This window comes from Entelurus aequoreus, linkage group LG13, assembly GCF_033978785.1.
Source record: "Entelurus aequoreus isolate RoL-2023_Sb linkage group LG13, RoL_Eaeq_v1.1, whole genome shotgun sequence".
Taxonomy (NCBI): Eukaryota; Metazoa; Chordata; class Actinopteri; order Syngnathiformes; family Syngnathidae; genus Entelurus; species Entelurus aequoreus.
Window position 1 is genome coordinate 14,109,094 of NC_084743.1, and position 7,885 is coordinate 14,116,978.

Below are 7,885 nucleotides of genomic sequence, written 5' to 3' on the forward strand. Positions count from 1 at the left end.
ATATGCTAAATTTTCTCCCAAAAAATTAAAAAGTCAAATATTTCATGTAAAGTGATCGGAACCTTAAATAGGTCAATAATTCATAACAACATTATTTTATTTGGAATCATTTGTTTTTGAACATTGTGCGTGATTATTACAATTCCACCATATAGGTCCCTTGGACCCTCAAAGGTCCCGCTCATAAAAGTGTTAAAAGTAAGTAATGTAATAATATGCTTTTATAATTTGAACTCTTAAGTTCCTAGATCAACTTCAGGGGCTGTGCTTATCAAGCTTCTTAGAGTGCCATTTTACACTTAAGTCCTGAGAATTTGCGAAATGTAGTCCTACTCTCAAACTTAAGAATAAAAGCTTTTTATCAACGTTCTTAAGTCTAAGAATCACTCCTACTCTCCACGATATTTAAGAGACCTTCAGAGGTGTCTTAAGTGGTTAGGAGTTGCCAACAGGGGATGGCACTGAGGCGAGAGAGACGTGCGCGAACGTTCAGGGAACGGAACAATGTTTTGTTTTTTTTGATGACGAGCAGCTGATCAAACGGTATCGTTTAGACAGAGCGGGTATTATTTTTGTCACAGATTTAATACTTTTCGATTCCTTGTTGATTTCTGCATGTGTCTGCAGTGGGCTAGTATATATAGAGCCACCCACACCAGTTTCAAATTAGTTGCCTAATTAATGAATTGGAAAGAAAATGTTATGACAGTAGCGTATGTGTGTGGCCGTGAGGTGAGTGACGTCAGTGAGTGTGTGGGCGATAGAAGAGAGGGAGCGGTAGCGTGAGTGCCGGCGGGGACTAGTTTGTTTTGTATTATTTTGTAGTTTATTGTCAAAATATACACTCCCATTGTCCACTTAAATATTTCCAAGATATTTCTTTATTCTTAGACAACGGATTCCCTTCCGTGATTGGTCATTTCTATGGACACAGAAATGACGTCACCTAAAATTCCGTTTATGGCACATAGAAATGTCGTAATTCAGCTCTGAGTGTGACACTTAAGATTCAGTCCTACACTTCGTTGAAAGTGTGAGTAAGACGCTTGATAACTAACTTTTAAGTGCAGCTTTCAGCGAAGAATTTATTTACTCTTAAGTCAACTCTTAGCAGACTTCTTAGGAGTAATTCTAAGAAGCTTGATAAGTACGGCCCCAGATCTATCCGTTGATATTAGGTTATTATTATTTTTTATGTATTATCCCTTTTTGCCAAAGAAACACTTTTTTTCTACAGCATATACACAAAATACAAAATATTTCTCCCCAAAAAATAGATGCTCAACTATATGTTGTGAAGTGATTACAGCCTTAAATAGGTCAATATTTCATAACATTCATTTTAATTCATAATTAGTTTTTGAACATTGACAGTATTTAATAAAATCCCACATTGTAGGTCCCTCGGACCATAAAAGGTCCCACCAATAAAAGTGTTAAAAATAAGTTAAATATATAAAAAAAATTATAGATTAACTTCAGATGTATCTGTTGGTATTAGTTTTTTCTAATATTTCTAATGTTTTTCAAATGCTACAATAAAATATAACATTTTACTATCAAACAATTAACATTTATTCACGCACAAATGTACCGAAAATTGTTAGCGTCATCGATTCCCAGCTACCTGGAATTGGTACCGTATCGGTTCAAAACGTGATGTGTACCCATCCCCAGCCACATGTGTTCAAAAATTGGTAGCATCATCGATTCCCGGGAAAACGTCTCTCTTTGGGCATCTAACGATTTAATCCAATTCCATGGGTGACCATTCGATTCAGAATCAATTCTCGATTCAAACCGATTCTCGCAATTTATTATTTGGTATAATAAATATAATGAAACCTTTTCAAAACAGGTTACAGGTTAGAAAAGCTCCTTCTGGTTGCATGAAGATGGTCTAAAAGCATAATTTTAAAAATTGATTCTCATATATATATTTTTATTTTATTTTTTATTAATACATTTTAGAAAATGATGGATCGATTTGAAATCGGGATGAATAAAAATTGTGACTTGAATTTTTTGTGAGCTCCTACTACTGCCATCTAATGTCTTGAAAGTGCAACTGCATTGCAAATGAGACTCATGTAATGCATTCATTAACACACAAACATACCGAAAATTGGTACCGTCATCGATTCCCAGGTACCTGGAATTGGTACCTCATCGGTTCAAACGTGATCGGTACCCATCCTTAGCCACATGTGTTCAAAAATTGGTAGCGTCCTCAATTCCCAGGTACTTGGAATTGGTACCGTATTTTTTTGTCTGTTTGCCTTTATTTCTTTGTGGTGTACAGCCCTTTGTTTTTCAACTGTGGTTGTTTTTAAAGGGCTTTATAAATAAAGTTGGTATGGTATGGTATGGTATCGGTTCAAACGTGATCGGTACACATCCTTAGCCACATGTGTTCATAAATTGGTAGCGTCCTCAATTCCCAGGTACTTGGAATTGATACCGTATCGGTTCTAAACGTGATCGGTACTCATCCCTAGCCACCTGTGTTAAAAAATTGGTAGCTTCATCGATTCCCAGGTACCTGGAATTGGTAGCGTCATCGATTCCCAGGTACCTGGAATTTATACCGTATCGGTTCAAACGTGATCGGTACCCATCCCTAGCCACATGTGTTCAAAAATTGGTAGCGTCATCGATTCCCAGGTACCTGGAATTGGTACCGTATCGGTTCAAATGTGATCGGTACCCATTCCTAGTCACGTGTTCAAAAATTGGTAGCGTCATTGATTCCTAGGTACCTGGAATTGATACCGTATCGGTTCAAACGTGATCGGTACCCATCTCTAGCCACATGTGTTCAAAAATTAGTAGCGTCCTCGATTCCCAGGAACCTGGAATTGATACCCTATCGGTTCAAAACGTGATTGGTACCCATCCCTAGCGACATGTGTTCAAAAATTGGTAGGGTCATCGATTCCCAGGTACATGGAATTGAGACCGTATCGGTTCAAACGTGATCAGTACCCATCCCTAGCCACATGTGTTCAAAAATTGGTAGCGTCATCGATTCCCAGGTGCCTGGAATTGATAACGTATCGGTTCAAACGTGATCGGTACCCATCCCTAGCCATATGTGTTCAAAAATTGGTAGCGTCCTCGATTCGCAGGTACCTGGAATTGGTACCATATCGGTTAAAACGTGATCGGTACCTATCCCTAGCCACATGTGTTCCAAAAATTGGTAGCATCATTGATTCCCAGATACCTGAAATTGGTACCGTATCGGTTCTAAACGTGATCGGTACCCATCCCTAGCCACATGTGTTAAAAAATTGGTAGCTTCATCGATTCCCAGGTACCTGGAATTTATACCGTATCGGTTCAAACGTGATTGGTACCCATCCCTAGCCACATGTGTTCACAAATTGGTAGGGTCATTGATTCCCAGGTACATGGAATTGATACAGTATCGGTTCAAACATGATTGGTACCCATCCCTAGCCACATGTGTTCAAAAATCGGTAGCGTCATCGATTCCCAGGTACCTGGAATTGATACCGTATCGGTTCGAACGTGATCGGAACCCATCCCTAGCCACATGTGTTCAAAAATCGGTAGTGTCATTGATTCCCAGGTACATGGAATTGGTACCGTATCGGTTCAAACGTGACCTGTACCCATCCTCAGCCACATGTGTTCAAAAATTGGTAGCGTCATGGATTCCCAGGTACCTGGAATTTATACCGTATCGGTTCAAACGTGATCGGTATCCATCCTTAGCCACATGTGTTCCATAATTGGTAGCGTCATCGATTCCCAGGTACCTAGAATTTGTACCGTATCGGTTAAAACGTGATCGGTACCCATCCCTAGCCATAACTGTTCAAAAATTGGTAGCGTCATCGATTCCCAGGTACCTAGAATTTGTACCGTATCGGTTAAAACGTGATCGGTACCCATCCCTAGCCATAAGTGTTCAAAAATTGGTAGCGTCATCGATTCCCAGGTACCTGGAATTGGTACCGTATCGGTTCAAACGTGATCGGTACCCATCCCTAGCCACGTGTGTTCAAAAAATAATAATTCCATTCTGCCAAAGCAATGAAAAAAGACGTCGTTACAAGTGGTGGTTCGTGTACTTTCAGGATCTTTGATGATACTGAGTGTTGTGACGGGAGTTGGTGGCATCAGCCCCCCCCCCGCCAGTTGTTTATCAGTAAAATGGTTCAGAAAAGAGAAAAAAAAACAGTATTTTTCCAGTAATATTCAGATGTGAGTCGGTGACGATGTACATGTGTTTCAACTCCAAAGCCAACGTTGTTTTATTTCATTCGATATCGTTCTTGATGATTATGGTATCCTCTCGTCGCAGTCCTATATTTGATGGTGACGGCCTCTCCGACTGAAGGCTCGTGTGCGTTCCAAAACAACAAATGTTTCATGATACATGGTGGTGTATCATATCGTGATTGTGTTGTACATGTCAGTGCCACACGACACAGGCCAACAGCAGTGAGAGGGGGGGGGAGAAAAAAAGGATATTTTGTACCCGTGTATTTGTCTGTATTTTGAAATGATCTAAGAAAAAAAAAAAAGTTTATATTTATCCGGGACACGTCAGGCCTTTATGCACACGCGCATATTATCATGTCGATGGCACACAAAGAACGACAAATGTCTTTTAGTACGAATAGCATCTCAAATCCCATATTTATTTTGAGTTTCCTACGGAGCCCCTAAAGGGACATGGGTGGAAAAACATTTTTAATAATTTTTTTATTTTTTATTTTTTATTTTTTTTAATAGTTTTTTATTTTTTTTTAGACATGTATCTCGTGCACACGAAAAACTTTTTATAAAGTTATAAAAAAAATAAAAATTTAAAAATTAATATATTTTTTAATTTTTTTTAGACATGTATCTCGTGCGCACGAGATACATGTCTAAAAAAAATTATAATAATTATACTTTTTTTTTAAAAAAAAATGTAATTACTACTTTTTATGAAGTTATAAAAACAAATTTTTAAATTTGAAAAATTTTATATTTTTTACATTTTTTTTTCAGACATGTATCTCGTGTGCACGAGAAACTTTCTCTTGCGCACGAGATACATGTCTAAAAAAAATAATAATTATCCTTTTTTTTAAAAACATTTTTAATTATTACTTTTTATAAAGTTATAAAAAAAAAATTTTTAAATTTAATATTTTTCAAATTTTTTTTTTTAGACATGTATCTCGTGCGCACGGGAAACTTTCTTGTGCGCACGAGATACATGTCTAAAAAAAAAAAATTATTATACTTTTTTTTTTTTTTTTAATTATTACTTTTTATAAAGTTATTAAAAAAATTTTTTAAATATACTTTTTTTTAATTATTTTTTTTTAGACATGTATCTCGTGCGCATGAGATACATGTCTAAAAAAAAAATAAAAAAAAATTATGCATTTTTATTTATTTATTTATTTTTAATAAAAAGTTTCTTGTGCGCACGAGAACATGTCTAAAAAATACAAAAATTAAAAAAAAATTATAAAAATAAAAATTTCCCCCATGTCCCTTTAGGGGCTCCGTAGTTTCCAAACCAAATAAATGTGCGCTTTACTGTAAATGTATGTTTTACACAGGACGGGGCGAGGGCAAAAAATTAAAATGAAAGAAAAAAAAAAAAAGACCTTTTCAGACAGGGTGTTTTTGTTAACACATTTTTGTTTGTTTTGTTTTCTATATTCAATGTACTTTTCCATGAAGCAAAGAAAAAAGATGACACAGGTTGGGGTATTTTTCTCTGTGTATGTTGTACCTGTCACTGCTGGTACTCTTGAATCTGTCACTGGAACTCTTGTTGTTCTTCACACTGTAATATCCTTCGAAAAGAGACAAAAAACAAACAAAAAAATGAAGCAATTCTCTGGTTTTCTCAATGATGGCAGCAAAGTTTGTCTTATTTAAATGGATTCTACCACATTTTCTTCTTGTTAGTATTATACTAGTGTAATAGAGATGACTTGACGAAAAGAGCTGAAAATATGACGACGCAGAACAAACTGAAATAAACATTGATTGATGTAAAATGGTTGAGCGATGTTATTTCACAATGCAACGGTTCCATTACGCTACTGTGAGGAAATGGTAGTTAGCATTTTAGCATGCTACATTTTTTTTTTGTCACTTCAGTGTATTTCATTAATGCTAACTGTAAGCATGCAATGTTTAGCATGTTAGTATAGTACTGTTAGTATGCAATATTTTTTTAGTTAATTTGGCAAGTATACATATCAGTGTATTTCGCCGATGCTAACTGTAAGCATGCTATGTTTAGCATGTTAGCATAGTTCTGTTAGCATGCTAGATTTGTTAGCTAATTTAACAGGTATACACCTCAGTCTATACATATATATATATATATATATATATATATATATATATATATATATATATATATATATACACATATACCTGTATATATATATATACACACATATATATATATACACATATATATGTATGTATATATGTGTGTAATATATACAGATACATATATATATACATATATGTATATATCTATACATATAAGTATGTATATATATAAATATATATATACATACATACACATATACATATATGTATATATATATACATATATACATATATATATATACATATATACATATATGTATATATATATATATATAAATTATATATATATACATATATATGTATATATATACACATATATGTATGTATATATGTGTGTAATATATACAGATACATATATATACACATACATATATGTATATATATATACATATGTGAAGTGAATTCTATTTATATAGCGCTTTTCTCTAGTGACTCAAAGCGCTTTACATAGTGAAACCCCAATATCTAAGTTACATTTAAACCAGTGTGGGTGGCACTGAGAGCAGGTGGGTAAAGTGTCTTGCCCAAGGACACAACGGCAGTGACTAGGATGGCGGAAGCGGGGATCGAACCTGCAACCCTCAGGTTGATGGCACGGCCACTCTACCAACCGAGCTATACCGCCCATATATGTATATATATATACATAAGTATGTATGTATATAAATATATATATATATATATATATATATATATATATATATATATATATATATATATATATATATATATATACATATATACACATATACATATATAAATATATATATATATACATATATACACATATACATATATGTATATATATACATATATATGTATATATACATATAAGTATGTATATATACATATATACACATATACATATATGTATATATACATATAAGTATGTATATATATATACATATGTATGTATATGTGTATATATGTATTTATATATATATATATACATATATGCATTTATATATATATATATATATTTTTTTTTTTTTATTTTTTTTTTTTTTTTGTACATATGTGTTAGGCACTCAGCATCAAGGGTTGGAATTGGGGGTTTATTCACGAAAAATTATTCCCGGGCGTGGCCACCGCTGCTGCTCACTGCTCCCCTCACCTCTCAGGGGGTGATCAAGGGTGATGGGTCAAAAGCAGAGAATAATTTCGCCACACCGAGTGTGTGTGTGTGACAATCATTGGTACTTTAACTTTAACGTTATATGTGCGTGTTTGTGTGTGTGTATGTATATATATATATATTATTATTGCTATCAATATTATTTTTGTTTTTATTTTAATAAAAAAGTTAATTCAAGTCCTGCTAAATTTTCTTTAACTCTGACTCATTTTTCTAGTCCAGTTTCTGGTCGAGAGGCACTCATTCGCAGAGTGGGCACATAATATCTATTGATATATGACAGTATAGATATCAATAATATATACAACAAATATATATGCCCTTTTTTAACACTTTAATAACTGAGACCCTTTTGGGCCACCAGAA